The sequence below is a fragment of the Pteropus medius genome, unplaced genomic scaffold, assembly GCF_902729225.1.
Source record: "Pteropus medius unplaced genomic scaffold, Ma_sr-lr_union100, whole genome shotgun sequence".
NCBI classification, from domain to species: Eukaryota; Metazoa; Chordata; class Mammalia; order Chiroptera; family Pteropodidae; genus Pteropus; species Pteropus medius.
In genome coordinates, this window is record NW_024342644.1 from 5,023,524 (window position 1) to 5,041,700 (window position 18,177).

The window sequence follows — 18,177 nt, forward strand, 5'->3', positions numbered from 1 at the left end:
TAAGCTTGCAAGGGAGCCGGGTATCCTGTAGGTGGGTGAAGGCCATTTGAGAAATGATAAAAGCCCCTCGAATCTTTTAATAGTTGCCCATCTGTTCACAGTCATCTATGTTCCCTGTTACTAAACTTGTCAAATGTTACCACCATAGACCTAGCCCATGTTAGAAAAAAAAAATGTGTTTGCTTTGTTAGCAAACACCCTATCCCCCAACAGAAAAGCACTGAGCAGCTCCAGAGCTGTTTCATTTCACACGCAGGATGGCTATTCCTGACTGTGGCTTAATCAGCCTCCCGGAAAAGACCCAAACGCACACTATCTAATAGTGCCCCATATGTTGAAAGACAACAGGAGTTAGCCCATAAACTGCAGGGCTGGGCAGACTGGTGTGGAATGCAGTCTAAAAGCAAATCAGATGTCACTTCATGTAAAATCACCTGCAGTCTTGCTACAGCCTCTTAAGAGGTCAAAATACGACTCATGCAAGGAAGCTGGAAAGATGTCTCTGGGTTAAAAATTTTGGAATTTTCTAGGAAAAATGGAATAACAAATAAAGAATACACCAGGATGGCAAAATTATAAATGTTAGTATTCCCAGGGAAAATGACAGGGTCCAAGATAGCTGTACCCTCTTCTCCCAAAACACACACACACACACACACACACGCACGCACGCACGCACGCACGCGCGCGCGCACCCTTCTCCCCACATATGCCTTCAGCTGCTGTCCTGGCTCTCAAGAATGAAGAAGGAACAGAGCTGCAGATTTTCCAAATTCTTCCCAGGCAGTTCCATTTGCTTTGGTTTTTCAAAATGGATTTAGCCAGTTTTGAGGAGGAGGTAAGAGCCAGAAAATAAGAATTAAGTAGAGGAAATGGATAGGGCAGTCAAAGCAAACGCAGGCAGCAAGGTTAGAGTAAGGAATGAGTCAAGGCCAGGTGGACAGACTAATGAGTTTGGATCAGGAAGCCAGTGGAAGAGGGAAAAATGGCAAGATGGCCTGACATAAAATGTTCTAAGACTTAGACAAGAAGCAAAAAGAAGCAAGATACACAGCCGGAAAATCAAGTGACTGGGTTTGATGACCAGCTCAAACTTGGCCTCCAGATTTTCCAGTCATTCTACTCAAGTAGAAGTCAATCATGAGTTGAGGTCCCCTATATCCTACATAGCTTATAGAAGATAAACACCAACAGTTGACTAGAATGTGAAAATGGATGGGGAAAAAAATGGAGGAATATAGAATTTCGCAACTTTCTCTTTAAATGTTTTAGGAAATGATACTTGAGATTAATCTTAATTCCTTGTTTTGCATTAATTTTTGAGTATTCTCTTTTGAGTTTCTTTTTAATGGGAAGTAGAACTTATCCTTGTTTGTCTTTTTTTTTCTTATTTGAATTTCCTCCTCACTTTTCCCTTTTTAACATTTAATTTTTATTTTTATCAAAGCCAAACATGCACAGAATATAAACAGTTGACAGTTCTATAAGGCTTATGACAAAACCACAGCAGTCTCCTGACTGACTCCCTTCCACTCTTTGTCTCGAGAGTCAACCATTTTCAATTATTTTAGTTGTTTCTTTCAGTAATTACTTCCCCATCTCTAAGTAACATGGTTATACCTCTATGACTTGTTTGTTTTCTTCAGTTTTAGGCATTATCTATTGAGTTCCCACCTAAAACATGAGGGTTTACCTTTTTCTTGTCCCACTCCCACTAGTACATACATGTGTATTTCCTTTTATTCCATCCTCCCAGTAATGTTACATCATTTTTGTGTGACCAATAATCAGTGTTAACACAATTATGACTATTTACAGCTGAGTCATTAGGTATACTAAGATTATTTTTCTTTTTTTTTTTTGCACACCCTGTTTTCCTAGAGCCGTGTTTTTCAGCTTCTCAGTTTTCTATATACTTAAACATCACTTTTCTCCAAACTCTTCTCCACACTGTGTTGTAAGTCTCCTTTCAACAGAGCCAAACACATCTGGAATTCTATTAGTTCTATCTTCTCAGAGATTTCTCTTCTAGAGAATTACTCTGACTGCATGATTGTTCCGTAGCTCTGCTTTACATCTGTAATCTGGGATCTGCTTTCGCCTGCACTGAAGATGAATAAAAATCATTCTAGGGATTTCTCTTCCCCATCCCCTTATATGGTATACCTGTTTCCTGGACTCTATATCCTTCTTTTTCTTGGTGTACTTTCTTAATTAGAAAGAGCATTGTTTTCTAAAAAAGGTACATGAAAGGTCAATTTTTCGAGCTCTTGCAAGTTTGAAAATATCTTTATTTTGCTCTCACACTTGATGTGCAGTTTGAATAAGAATTCCAGGCTGAAATTTTCCTTGGAATTTTAAAGGCATTGCTCCATTTTCTTCTAGCTTCCTAGGTTGCCTTTGAGAAGTCCAGATCCACTCTAATTCCTTATCTTTTGGATGTAACTTGTGCTCTCCTCTCTAGAGGAAGTTTTGGTGATCTTCTCTTTGTCCCCAGTGTTTTGAACTTTCATGATGATGTGGTTTGTTGTTGATCAAATATTTTCTTTATAAACTGTTTTCAAGACATGTAGAAAAGATAGAAAAACAGGCATTGCCTATTATTTGTCTCTGGGTGAGTTTATAAACCAGTTTTGGTTTTTAATTTTTTTCAAATAAAAAATTATCATTCTAAATATTTAAATAATTCAAACATCTCTTACACAACTCAAACATCAATTACACTAAATACTTCATACATTTCAACAAGAAAGCTAGTCAGTATTATCTCATATACTGTCTTGGAATAATAAGGTATCAGGGAAACATTTTCCTAGGAGAAAAGATAGCTATTATGTGTAAAAGATTTTTTTTTTTTTTGCTTCATTTGTCATCTCACAGAACTCGTCCTCGAAGTACAAATATTTAGTTCCTAAGACAGTGCAGTGTTATGGCCAATGTCCAATGTTATACCGATAGTACCGCTATTGTCTTAGAGAACTAAAAGAAAGAGAGCATTTCTATCCTTCTCACAGCAGTTCCCAGAAAAAGAGAGTTCCCCACACTTTCAAACAGTTTATAAGGTCTCCACTGTTTTGCCCATCTTTAACTAGGGTGGTACAGAGGCTTTGGAATCACTAGCTGGGGGACTTTGGGAACAAAGCTTAATTTTGCTTTGCTTTAGTTACTACCTACACATAGGGTTGCTGGAAGTATATACATGAGGGCATATAAAGTCTGACACATGCTCAGTGACAAACATGTTAGAGACTGTTATGAAGACATGCCATCACGTTTTGCTTTCTGTGGGAATAGTTAGACCTACGTAGCACTACATCAAGTCTGTGCGTGAAATGTTCAGCAGTCATCTAGAGGATCTGGCCAATAGAAATGACTTGCTGAAAATTTGAGGTCAGTATACTCATTATTATTGTTCTCAATGTTTCATTTCCCTCTCTTTGTGTACTTATTCCTCCAACATTGTAAAAGGTTTTCTTAAATCCATGTTTAATGGTTTCTTTAAAATGAAAATTTTACTGGGTATTAGTAGTTTTTTAGTCACATATGTCCCCCTACACAATTTTATAATGACTCCTTTGCTTTTAAATAGTCCTCTCCAAAGGATGCAAGCACAATCTCTGTGGAATCATTTTTGGAAACTAATGCTCCTCATCCCTCATATTTTTTCCCCCAAATTATCTTGTGCTCAGTGGTAAGGGTCTACTAATGTCCTATCCACTCAGCCTACCCAGTTATAAAAAACAGCGTTCATAGCTGCTTTGAAAATTGACACCCCATGGCCCGGAGTAAATGTTCATAAGCCCAGAATAACAGCCTGTTCGTATTCATTATTGGCATTCATAAGACATACTGCCCAATCAAAACAATGCCTTGTGCTATCTTTCTGGTAGCACATGCATACCTTGCCTCCCAAGGAGACCAGTCCAGGCTTTTCATGGACCGATACTCTTCTTTGTATCTCCCACTGAGTCTGCATGCTGCCCCGTACATGGAGAATTCTATAAATATTATTTGATTGACTAATTAATTGGCTACCACTCACTGCCTTTCCCTTGCCTGCCCACGCACTGGCACAAACTCAGATCAGGCGGAAAGCCAGATTTTTATAGGAGAAATTTCCATTTAAAGACACTAGTTTTTCCCACTTATAACCGCAGTGGTTCCTCCCTGCGGTTTCCAAGAGCGCACTTGCTGCCTCTAACGTGAACCTTTCTGTTTTCCACAGCTCCTTCTTCAGGATTTCAAATTTTAAAAAACTCCACGTTATCCAAAGGGTTTTGTAAATCCCTCACAACCAGTTCCTAAAATAAATAAGGCAGAACGCTGCTTTGGTAATTTTTTCACGTTAATAAAAGGGCCGGGTCTATGGGTGTCCTGGTTGCTAGTTTAAAAGCTCTCCTCACTAGGCACAGAAACAATTGCGGTGACAGTTTCTCCTCTGATTATGTAAAGGAGACCCAGGCCCAAAGAATTCCAAAGATCATGAGCTGAAGATTAAACAGGAAATAGGCTTGAAGTGATAGGTAATGAAGACTTTCAAACCTTTTCTCATAGTGAGGCTGGGCAGCTGGCTTATAGGTGAGCTTCCTGAAAACAATAAAATTGCAATAGACTATTTCCTTTGTAATTCCACTCATTTAAAAATGTTTATAAAACTACCATCAAACTAAATTCTAGATTGTTAAATTCTCTTTACTGTCACTATATCAATTACTTTCTTTCCTTTCTCAGGAAGCTACCAATCGTTAGGCCATGGAGAGGGTGGAGGTCAAAGAGGTGCTTCCGAGAGTTTGCCAAGGGCCACATTCTGGCACTGGGAAAAGAAGAGCTACGGAGACTCCACTGGCCACGTGATCAGAGCAGGACAGAGTTTTCATAGACCTTTTGTCCCTCTGTAAAGTAAAAGTATTGCTCTCTTTGTATCCAGACTATATAAGGAACTCTTAAACTCAATAATAAGAAAACAAATACTCCAACTTAAAAATAGGCGAAATATTTGAACAGGCATTTTTCTAAAGAAGATATGCAAATAGCCAACAGTACATGTAAAGATACTCAACACCAATAGTCATTAATGAAATACAAATCAAAACAAGATACCACTTCACACCCACTACGATGGTTACAACCAAAAAGGCAGATAATAAAAAGTGCTGGTGAGGTTATAGGGAAATCATAACATTTCTACATTGCTAGTGGGAATGTAAAATGGTGTTCTGCTGTGGAAAACAGTTTGGAAGTTTCTTAAAAAGTTAAACATAGACATGGAATCAACCGAACTGTCCATCGGTAGATGATTGCATAAAGAGGATATGGTACATGTGTACAACAGAATATTACTCAGCCATAAGAAAAGATGAAATACTGCCATTTGAGATAACATGGATAGATCTTGAGATTATCATGCTAAATGAAATAAGTAAGACAGAAAAAGTTGAGAACCTATATGCGCGATGTAAAACTACAAGTAACAAACAAACATGACAAACAAACAGAGACTCGCGGACAGACAGTGGATTAGTGATTACCAAAGGGAAGGGGGAAGTGGGGAGGTAGATGGGTAAAGGGGGTCAAATATTTGGTGGCAGAAGGAAATTTAACTTTGGGTGGTGAACACACAATGCAATATATATGTGACGTATTACTGAATTGTCACTTGAAACCTATTTGATTTTTATTAACCAATGTAATCCCAATAATTTTAATAAATGTTAAACATATATTTACTATATGACCCAGGCATTCCATTCATAGTTATCTATTCAAGAGAAATAAAAACATACGTCCACACGCATAAAAAACTTGTGTACTAATGTTTATAGCAGCATAGTTCATAATAGCCAAAAAAAAAAAAGAGAAAGAGAGAGAGAAACTACCTAAATGTCCATCAACCGATGAATGGATAAACAAAATGTATCTCCATACAATGGAACAGTATTTGTCAATAAAGAGGAATGAGGTGCTGATGCATGCTACAACTTAGATGAACCTCCAAAACATTTTGCTATGTGAAAGCCAGAGACAGAAGACCATGTGCTATACAATTCCATTTATATGAATATGCAGAAAAAGCAAATTTGCAAAGACAGAAATTAGATTAGCGATTGTCTAGGGCTAGGGATCGGAATGGAGAGTGACTGTAAATAGGCATGAAATTTCTATTTGAAGTTATGAAAATGATTTAAAATAGGACAGTGGTAGCAGTTGCACAGTGCTGTATATGAACTAATAATTACTGAATTGTGCTCTTAAAATGGGTGCATTTTATGGTATGCAAAATTGTAGCTCAATAAAGCTTTAAAAAAACAAAAACTAAGTAATGTTCTTCTTTATGAAGGTGTAGTTGAAAACCTATTAAATATGATTAATTTGCTGCTCCTATCTTCTGAAAAGTCATAATTAGTAATTAAACTTACCCAGTGACTTCTCTGAGTGGTCATGATTCTCACTCCTGGAACTATCTGTAGGGTCCAAGACAGGGGACAGAACTGATCACTGGTTCTCACTGCTCTTCTCTCTCATGTACATTAGGATCACTGGGGAAGAGTGGGGCTTTTTAAAATGCAGATTCCTGGGCCCCAGTCTCAGCTATACTAATTCAGTGGTTCTGGGTATTTCCAGAAATCCATATTTTTAAGAAGTACATGTCAGAGTACAAGGACCCACAGTTTGAGAAATCCTATAATAGAAAAGTACACAGGAATGCTGTGAGTGCATGTGGGAACGGGAGAGTCAAGAAGTGGGATACTCAACTGAGCTCTAGGAATTAGGGAGGCTACTAAAGTTTAGTTAGGAAGTAAACTAACTCTCAAAGGATGAGGCGGTGTTAAGTCAGAGGAAAGGTGAGTAAAGGCCTTCCAGAGCCTATGTCTAACATGTGCAAAGACACGGAGGTGTTACAGTCAGAAAATATTTATTGAGCATTCACTTATGTGCCAGGAACTACCGAAGAAAGCTGGAGAAATGAGATTGATGAGCAGTAACAAAGAGTGGTTGATAAAACTAGGAAGAGACCTGGGGATTTACTATGAAGATGACAATGGATTGAAGAGTAAGTAAAATCTGAGGAAGGATTAAATGGGTTAAATGGGGTTGGGAAGGAAAGAGAGAAGGTAGGACATTTTAGATGTCTTGCTCTGGGGTTGGGTGGTGCCAATAAAAACAGCCATAGAGAATGGAGGTGGCTAATGAAGAGGAGGGGCTCAGTTTTAGACCTGTGAGTTTGAAGTGCCTACGGTGATACTGAGATGACAGTTGGCAGCTGCAAGTAGGGACGCAAAGTTCAAAGGATTTCTGGAATGAAATTATAAGTATTACCTACCTAATCTAATAATAATGACTACCTCAGGATTCTTGGGAAGATTAAAGGAGACGATGAGGTGAACTTCACGTACTATAAAGTGACACCTAAGTGTCATACAATAATTTATTTCTGAATTTTCCATAGCACTTATCACTGTGATCTGTACCCAGTGAGTGCTCAATCTGTGACTTATTATTGCATGTGTTACCATCTCTCCTGTCCACTAAACACAATGACCATAACATCTCACACACCACACTTTTATGACCATGCCACAGAATAGATAAACTGCAGAAACAATTGACTAAAAGTGTAAAAGGGGATATCATTTCATATGGTCAGCTATTTCTCACAACATGACTAGAAATATTTTACTTTATTAAAAAAACCTTGCTTGTTTCAGTTTTAAGAATGCCATGTTTCTCTAGAATAATGAAGGTAGTAAGGTTTGCTGAAATTCTTCCTAATTTCAACATTCTGGCATTATAATGTAAGATTTATGTTCAACTGAATAACAGATTCAATAACTCTCTTAAATAAAAGTCCAAAAGATCAATTCTTAAGTGCTGGGTCAGGTTTAATAAGTGGACATTTTCGACAAGCGCGACTGTGATCACTTGACCTAAAATAGCCAGGTGATAGAGCCAAGAGTGCTCCTCCAAGCCCTTTTGCTTCTCCATGTGTCTCCAGCCTCTGGGTCTATTTTCGAACTTGACTGTGACTTATTACTTGTAACAGAATCAGAATTTTCAAATAGAGCTGTGGACCACCAAAAAACTATAGGTTCTTCTTTTTTGCCTTTTAGCCCTGGGAGCTCAAATGAAAGGAGAAACAGAGAAAAAGGGCAAAGTGGAAAGAAAAGAATGGTGAAGTGTGGGAGAAACGGAGAGAAACAGGGACTAAGGCAAGGCATGGGAAGGAGGAGGAGGGCTACCAGGGTGGTCATGAAAGGGTAAACCTACCGCAGACTATCTCTAAACTGTGTTCAAAACACAAAAAGCAACTTCTGACTCTGAAAAATAAACAGTAGCAAGTGAATCGAGGAGAGCAACCAAAACTAGAAAAAGAGACTCACTTGGGAGTGCATTTTTTTTTTCTCTCTCTCTCTTTCCAGAGTTGGCCTGAGTTCAGAACTGTGCAGAGGGTACAGGCAAGAACTCTGAGAGAACCCTATCTTTTTGGCCAGAAGACCTGGAAAGGAGGCCCCTGCAAATGGAAGAATGTGAGAGACAGTCCAGGTTTTTTTTTTCTTTCCATTTTTCTCTCCCATGAGTGGCCACAGTTGCAGAACTATGTGGCAGAACAGTAGGCAGCAGCATAAGCAGCTAAAAGTTTCTCCAAAAGCCGAGGAGCAGGGGAAAGGGGCTCTGTGGTCCAGAGAGTGTGGGAGAATCCCTGTTATTTTTTCTTTTCACTCTTCTCTCATGGCTTTGCCTTGAGGGTAGCCTCAGTCTATATTGCAGCAGCATGAGCAGCTAAAACTTCAAGAGAAACCAAATCTTTCTAGCCAAGAGACCAGGATAAAAGGCTTTTAGGGGAGAGGAGAGGATGAGAGGAGAGAACTGAAGAAGAGGATTCTCTGATTCTGCACAAGCCCCAGTTGCTCCCCTGGGCTGTGCATAGGTGAGACAGATACAAAACCTTTGAGAACTGGACTATGACATAAGCAACTGCTCAAGTCCCAGACTAATTCCTAAGTTGTGCTTCCATGGGACCCAAAACAGCTCAGCAAAGACTCTGACAAATAAACTGAGGTTGGAACTATTGCCCACAGAATGCAAGACAGGGTTGACTGCCTGATAAAACAAAAACTTGAGCATTTCAAAAGGACCCAGATCTCACAACATAACATTCAAAATGTCAAGAACTCACTCTTACAATGTTTGACATGTAAGGGACTGGGGAAATGTGGTCAATTCTTAAGAGAAAAGACAATCAACAAATGCCAATCTCAAGATGACACAGATGTTGGAATTATCAGATTTATAGGAGCTATTTTAACTATGTGCTAGGAGGTAAAGGTAAACACTGTTGAAATGAATGGAAAAATAGAAGTTCTCAGCAGAGACATAAAACTTCTAAACAAGGAACAAATAAAAATTTTAGAACTGAAAAATAATGATTAAAAATGCACTGATGGGCTCAACAGCAGAATGGAGATGAAAAAGGGAAATGTCAGTGAATTTGATATAAATATACAATTTGAAGAATAGAGAGAAAAAAATTTTGAACAACAAAAAAATAAACAGAGCCTAAGTTGCCTGTGGAACAATATTAAAAAGTCTAATATTAGTGTCATTGGAATTCAGGAGAGGACAAAGAGATTGAGGTAAAAAACGTACTTGATGAAATAATGGCTAAAAACTTCCCAAACTTGGTGAAGGCTATACATTTACAGATCCAAACAGCGCTATCTCTCTGGTTATGTCTTCCTAAAATCTATCAGAAAAAAAGAGTCACTAGAACCATGTCAATTAATAAATTGGTTTATTTACTAAATTTGCAGAAAGTGTTAGCCATATTATAGACTCTTGATTTTTGGTCATGTTTTCTGACCAAAAATGAACTACAAAGAGATTTTTCAAATTTTTGCTTGCAGATAACTTAAAACAATTTTGTTAAAGTCTCTTGCATATTTTTAGGCAGACATGTAAAAACTTTTACTAAAATGTGAATAATTGTGAAGAATGTAACTTCTAGCACTCTTGGTAAACTTTGACATGTAAAGTTATTTTATCATTTGTTGAAGTATGTCCACTGAAATTCATCATCATTCATTTAAAAAGAATATTTAAACAGGCTACTCTTTGACAATCACAAATTTTGCATAATTATATTTTCTTCTTGAACTTATAATTCCATTCTACTTGACCTATAGAAGTTTATCCTAGTTTTATGTATTTTATGCTTGCATGTCTTTTATTCATTATCTTATCTCATTTTTTTCTGCAGCAAAAATATGTATATACACTTAAATTTACACCCAATGGCAAAAAATGCTCTTCTGATTGTTATTAGAATGCAACTTATCAAAACAACACAAATATTGCAAATGTCAAATAATGACTATTATTAGAATGCAACTTATCAAAACAACACAAATATGGCAAATGTCAAATAATGACTAAATGTAAATAAAAATTTTAATTGGAAATCTCTCTCTTTGGAGCACTCTTATTTCTCAATTATTTCATGCATATGTGGATGACTATACTTATTACTATAATGAGTCAAGATTGAACTTCAATTTAATTCTCAATTTTTGTTCTTATCAATGTAAATCATGGGAAACTATGTTCATATAAATGAGGATGGGAATAGATGAATGGAAATGTCACTCAATCCTTTGAATGCCTTCTGAGTTATATACTAAACATCACATGGTGATGAAATATCAAAAATTATTTTAATCATCAGTGTAAGGAAAAATTGGGAAAGACTGAAATTTAGTGAGTACCCTATTTAGTCATCCATCTTGGTTATCTCGGCTATTCATCATCTTTGAGTAGGCTGTTTCACAACTCTGAAGACATAGAAGTTAACTTGCAGAAAACTTATGGTAAAGCAAGTAATTATTGTCTATAGGAATGCAAATAAATTTTATCCTGTGGAAGTTCAACTGACTTCCCTCTCAACCTGTGAAGAGTCAATGTTACATCTATTAAACACATTCATTTCATCATTCCTATCAATGGTCCCCTTTTTACTGATTGTAGACCTTTCTGTCTCTTTCATTCTTTAATATTTAAAAATGTTCATTAAAAAAATTTGTATGTGAGTCACAATTTCATCCTTTTAAATTTTCCTTTAATATCAGCTTATGATTTGATTAGATTGACTTTTTTTTTTTTTAAACAAAGACTTAGAAAACACATGATTTGCAATGTCCAGGAATCATAATCATTGACTTTCTCACCCCTAAAACTGATATTCTGAAATATCCTCATTTTTTGCCTTCCTCATTCCTTAGATTTTTACATCCTTGGACAATGCAATTTAATAAAATGCATTAGAGGTAGGTCTTTTAGTAAAATGGACTAATAAGATATGTTTGAGATAGGCTTTTCTTATGTAAAGTGAGAGAAAGGTGATTATGGAACAGAAGGTGGGAAAGAGAACTTGCGTATCAAGAAGACCAGTTTTGGTCTAGACCACCTAGACTCATCTGCATTAACAAACCTCTTTATTAAAGCTTTCGATTACTGAAGAACTTAAATTAGATAATTGCTCACTTTTCATTCAGAGGAGACACTGAAGGGAGAGGAGCCCTGATGAAGAGAGAGGCCATTAGGAAGCAGGATGATAGAACGGGGATGCACGGGGGTCGGCAGCAGGGACTTTGAACAGACAGGGTAGACAGGGTACCATGAGAGTACTAAGAAATGAAGAAGAAGTGGATATGGAAGAAAAATCAAAATTCAAACTTTAAAATTTTGTTCAAATACTTGTGAACTTGTATTGTAGCCCTGAAAATCTCTAGTCACAGCTTCTACTGTGCTAGAAGACAATGCCAGGAAAAAGACTGTGTTTAGCCTAATGCCAAGCAACCAATCAGATGGACTTTTCCATCAACCTACTAACTAGGCCAAATATCTGAGCTTCCTGCTACTGGAAAAAGGTGAGCAGAAGTACCAGACAGTATTCATTTGATGGAAAGACCACCTTTATACCACACTAGTCCCTTACCTATACGCTGGGCAATACAGAGACTTCTAAACTCGGATTCTGTAAAATGGACACCCTCAACCACACATCAGACTATAATCAGACTGAAATATGCATTCATCACTCAGAAGCCTATTTTACCTGGTTCTGGAAAATGTGGTCCTATTAGACTGATGGTTGTCGCCTTAGTAAAATAACCAACATGAGAATCCTGTGATTCTTCTCTGAATAAATAGAAATGAGCTTGGAACTAAGCACATCCTTTGAGACCTAATGTTCACAGCTTAACTGGCCTTCTGTTCTATCTTAGGTCAGATCCGTCACTGATATTCATCTTTGCTTCCCCAGCGATTCTCACTGTGCTGGGCATGTAACAGTCATTCAACATGGGGGAATGAATAAATAACCAATGGATTCCAGCCATTTCTGTGGATTTCCACATGGACTGATGCAAAGTAATGAAGGTAATTTTCTCATGAAACTGAGTACAAGTATAGACACAAGACAACCAGTGTTTGTCTATGTACTGCAAGGTTTGTCTTTGGTGTTTCCAGTATCTAGCTTCTCCAGGGACCATCCTCCTCTTCAATAGTGCCATTTAGACCACCTCATTTCTACTTTCAGTCTCCTAGAACCCTCCTGATCTTTAATATCCCTTCCTATCAAAACAAGAATGATTTAGATCGAACTTTTATATTGTAGAATGGCTTTTAAGTTCTGAGAAGCTGGGGGCTAACAGGAACCTCAAAGGTTATCTAATTCATCCATTCATCAGATAGGTGTGAAATTTTAAAAATTAGAAACTAACTGCACCTTCTCTACTTGATTAAGTGGTTAATGTGAAACCAGGATTATTAGATGACTAAATAACTAAACGGGGCAGATGAAGACCCCACCTATAATAACTGAAAGTTCTTTTGGTTTTATACAATTTCTTATGTCTGTCCCTTTCTATACAGGGCTATATATTAATAGGGGAACAATCTTGTTACATACTTTCTCAATAAAAGAAGCTATGCTTTCTTTTAGTGGAAAAAGGGTCCACTAAACAGAAAAACAAAACGAGATGGAATTCCTCTGGATATAAAAGCTTATGTAACAAAAAGACAAATACTGTATGATTCCACTTATACGAGGTACCTAGAATAAGCCAATTCATAGAGAAAGAAAGAATAGTGGTTGCCATGGGCTGGGAGGAGGGGATAGTGGGGAGTTATTGTTTAATGGGTACAGAATTTCAGTTTTGGATGATGAAAAAGTTCTGGAGATGAATAGTGCCAATTACTGCACAACTTTGTGAATGTACTTAATTCCTCTGGATATAAAAGCTTATGTAACAGACAAATACTGTATGATTCCACTGTGCTGAATTGCACAATTTAAAATGATTAAAATGGTAAATTTTATGTTATGTATGTTTTACCACAGTAGGAAAAAAACTTAAAAAAATCCCTTATAATGCTCTGTTCTGACCTTAGAGTGCTTTCCCCCTTCCTCAGTAAAGTGGAAATATCCTGAATGAACTGCAAAAGCTCACAGCTTGAATCAGGGCAGACTTAGAAAGTGCCCAAGGCTAAAATGCCAAATTTACAAGTGACTCGTTACCAGGATAACCAAACTAATCATGTCAGAAATATTGGACTACCCAGCAGGATACCATACAAGAAAAATGTTAGTGAAGTTTAGTAACTATTATGTACCTTGCTTAACGTAATGTCCCTTTGATTTAAGTTAAATGATGCTGATAAGTGACTGGGTTAAGTGGGCCTGCTATGATTCAATTGTAAAGTTTTAGATTAGCGTTTTTCCATACTTGTTTAGGATATGAGAAAATAGATATTACAATTAGAATTTAAATAGGATGAGAAGTTAGGCTTTCAGTTCTAGTCACTTTTACTTGGTTTGAGGGAATGCATAAGCTGGGTATATGCCATTAATGTAAAAGCAGGAGAATCAATGTTGTTTTAAAATTATTTTGGAGGAGGTCATTAAAATACGTGGCACATTCACATTCATATGGTAGAACTCTTGCACATGTGTGCCAAGACACATGAAAATAAGTTTTGAAATCAGCATTCTTTTTAATAGCAAAACATGGGAACCAACCCAAATACATACCAGTAAAAGAATAGATAAATTGTGAAATATTTGCCAACAAATACTATATAGTTACATGTAATGATATGGATAATCCTCAAAAACTTAACGTTGAATTTTTTAAAAGTGAGACTATTATATATAGCTTATTTATAAATCAAAAATAAGCAAACCTAAACAACATATTGTTTAGGAATACACACATATGTCATAAAACTGTTTTACAATAAAACCAGGCAATGATTAACACAAAATTCAGGGTTGGAAGGAACATGGAGAATGGTATAAGAAAGAAGCACAAAGCAAGATCCAACGGTATAGGTAACAATCTAGTTCTTTTTATCTAGCCTTTTTATTTGCTTTAACAGCTTTATTGAGATATAACTCACATGATATAATTAACCCAATTGACATGTACGATTCAATAACTTGTACACTAGTAACTACAGTCAAATTTAGAACATTTTCATTAGCTCAAGAATAAAACCTTGTACTCTTTAACTATCACCCCCCTCCTTTCCCTACCCCTAGCCCTAAGCAACCACTAATCGGCTTTCTGTCTCTATTTATTTCTCTGTTCCAGACGTTGTCATGTGAACAGAATCATACAATATGTGTTTTTTTGTGACTAGCTTCTTTTACTTCTAATAATGTTTTCATACACATTATAACATGTATGAGTACTTCATTCCTTTTTATGATCAAATAAATCCCATTGTATAGATATACCACATTTATTTATCAGTTCATCAGTTGATGAACATCTGGGTTGTTTCCATCTTTTAGCTATTATAGATGGTATTGGTATAAACATTTATATATAGGTTTTGGTGTGGACATATGCTTTTATTTCTCTTGGATATATACACTTAGAATGAAATTGCTTTATTATATGGTAATTCCATTTTTAACTTTTAAGGAACTGACAAACTGTTTTCTAAAGCAGTTGCACTCTTTGATATTCCTACCAGCAGTGTATAAGGCTCCAGTTCCTCCACCTCCTCACCAACACTTATGTGCCCTTTTGGATCTAGCCAACCTAGGGGATGTGAAGTGGTATCTCACTGTGGTTTTGATTTGCTTTTCTCTGGTGAATAACGTATTGAGCATCCTTTCACGTGCTTATTGGCCATTTCTTTGGAGAAATGTCCAGATCCTTTGACTATTTTTATATTGGGTTATCTTTTTTTTTTTTAATTGAGTTCTAAGAGCTCTTTATATATATTGGACGCAAGTCAGATATATGATTTTTAAATACTTTCTTCCATTTTGTGGGTTATTTTTTCACAATTATCTGGTTTTTAAGCCCTAGTTTTAAAGCTGTGTGATGGGGTCACAGGTGGTCATTTGAATATAATGTTTAGAGTTTAGATAAACTTAGAATGTTATTTTTATGTATAAAATATTACATACTTAATGAATGTTTTAAAACCCTCATGCATAAAGACATCTGTTAGATAATACTCAAGACAAAACAAAATACTATAATGCCCAAAATAAGTTGATGCTACTCTTCAAGGCATTTAACTTAACTCCCAGATATGACTTAGGGACTAGGAGAATCAGTCCATTAATACTTTTAAAATGTTCCTCTCCAAACTCTGTCACATGGTAGGTGCCAGCAGCAAACTACTACCAACAGGACACTCCCACTCTTTTCTTGTTTTTATGTCTCCTGTTTTCTCAACCTAAGAATGATTTTTACATTTTTAAAAGCTTGGGGGAAAAAAGAAGAAAATGTTGCTGCTGGTAAAAGTTATATGAACTTCAAATTTCCGTGTCCATAAATCAAGTGAAATAGAGCCACACCATTCCTTTATATATTGCCTATGGCTGCTTTCAAGCTACAATGGCACAGCTGAGTAGAGTTACTAAACAGATCAGATGGCCAGCAAGGCCTACATATTTACCATCTAGCCCTTTTCTCAAAGAGTTTGCCAAAGCCTATACTATAGTTACAAAATTGACTCTTTACTTCAACAATGAGCATCAAAATCCTATTTTCTACTAGTCAAGACCAACTTGATAGTTACTTTCATGATTTCTCATAGTCAATTTCTTTTTTTCCTCTTTATCTTTAATAAATATTTATATGACACCTTGATTCTAACTTTATGAAGAATTTTTAGATTTAGGGATTCATGAAGTAGTCTTTTCTTGCAAATTATGCAATTTCGAAAAGTCATGATACAGCCACTCTCAAGCTATTGAATTATTTCAATAAATTGTCTGCTCATTACGCGCTGTGAATCAAATACCGTTTGGTGTTGTAAGAACTAACGAAACCCCCAATTTTGTCTTCAAGAGGCTTACAGTCTAATTAGACACTAGTAACTACAAAAATTTCCTCAAAGATCACTCCCCAGTTGTAATCTTACATTAAGTGGGCTTGGGTACTTTACCCCAGAATGTTAAGGCATGTTGTTTAAATTAAAAGAAATCTTTATTTGCAGTAAAGAAATAGCGCTTTGCAAAAGATTCTGGTCAACGAAGGTGCGAAAGTCCCATAGCTTCTGCTTTCTCATGACTATATAAGTAAAGGTTCTTAATCTTTTTACTAAGTGTTCATCTCTGCTTTGGCCATTTGGACCCTATCCTAGTTCAATATCTTAAATGCTGTCACGGATATTTACTCATTATAAAGAATGCATCAGTTTAATTATTGCTAAAACTTGCAGCCTATTTGTGACGCCAGACACCACTCTGACGAGAAAGAAAGACCATCTGCATACATGATTATTAACCCTAAAAGTGATAACTCGGTTACTGCCACGAACAAACCTCTACCCAAAGCAGTCAGAGACTGAGCTGTGAGGAGCCCTTTTCCAAGCTGTCCTTCAATGCCTCAGTTGCCTTTGCATTTTTTTACAGTGACACATTGCCTCAAGTCAGGTTCTGCAGAGAAGACAGGGCTGTTTTTTCCCCCAGCACTTTCTGACCGAGGTGGCTGTGATCAGAACCAGTCCAGTAACAGTTCCCTATCTCCACACACACGCACCCCCATGAGGCTCAGAGCCGTGCGGGCGAGCACCACAAAGTTAGAAGAGCCTGGAGCGCGAGGCCGCCACCAGCTCAGCCGCAAACCTGCTCTCAGCCCGCACCCGCCTAGTAAGCGGCCCCGGGCGCCCAGAACCGGGGCCGGCGGCGGGGGCAGGGCGCGCAGTTGCGCTGACCCAGATGGGGAGGCCGCCCCCGCCCGCGCGCCCGCGCCCCCGCGCCCAGGCAGCGGGCCTCGGCCCGAGTCCGCGTCCCCGCCCCAGGTCCCCGGCGTCCAGTTTCTGCAGGCGCCCGCACCGTCTTTTCTTCCTCCGGCGCCCCCGCCGCGTCCCGGCCCCTCTGCACCCCACCTATTCGATGCAACTTCCGAGCGCCAGCCACGGGCGTCCCCCTCACCTGCACCCCCAGCCCTCCTCTCCCTTGCCCGGCCCAGCCGCTCAGGATTACCTGCTTGGGTGTCCTGGGGTCTTGTCTTCGGCAGTGCAAATCCGTGCTCGGCCACTCGCACCCTCCTCCAGCTTGCCCTCCTCCTCTCCTCCTCCTCCCCCCTGAAAGAGAGTCGGTGTCAGTCACGCTGCTCCTGGGGAGAGTCGCCGGCGGCTTCCGGGAGCTCCAAATACAGACAGGCCGAGGGGGAGAGAGAGTGAAGGAGAGCAAAGCTACGCGTGTGGGGAGTGGAAATAAAGGGAGCAGAGAGGAGAGGGGGATGGAGGAAAGGAGGGGCAGATGGGCCGTGGGAGAAAAGAGAGGGAGATGGGGAAGGAGAGAAAGGGAGAGAGAACCAGCCAAGAGCCAGTCTATGAAAGAAATGAAGTCACCGCATCAGGCAGCATCGCAAAGCCTGGAAAGATCCAGGAAGCTGCTGGCTGAAGGGGTCACAGATAGGTTGGACCTCAAAGACTTGTGCAAAGAAATGATGGGTCCTTAGGAAGCAAGAGGCAGGCCTGTATGTCCCCCAACCCCAGTACATGGATAAAGGCTCTGGCAGGAGAGAGAACTTTAGCTAGGCATCAAGTTCAGATGCACTCATATCTTCAAACAACATTTTGAAATGTATATTTTTAAAATGACTATTTTAAAACATATGTACCCCAAACCAATTTATTTTTTAAGTT

General features: G+C 38.1%; 1 protein-coding gene across 1 annotated transcript in view; it reads right to left on the reverse strand.

Moving 5' to 3' along the window:
* The window catches only part of CAP2 (cyclase associated actin cytoskeleton regulatory protein 2), a 119,897-nt gene extending 102,006 nt beyond the window's left edge, over positions 1 to 17,891 (reverse strand). Inside the window, exons 1-2 of the mRNA XM_039866488.1 lie at positions 17,881 to 17,891; positions 17,510 to 17,610 (exon numbers count right to left, since the gene is read on the reverse strand). The gene's annotated coding sequence lies outside the window, so the exon portion shown is untranslated. The remainder of the gene's footprint in view (positions 1 to 17,509; positions 17,611 to 17,880) is intronic.
* Between the last annotated feature and the right edge of the window lie 286 nt (positions 17,892 to 18,177).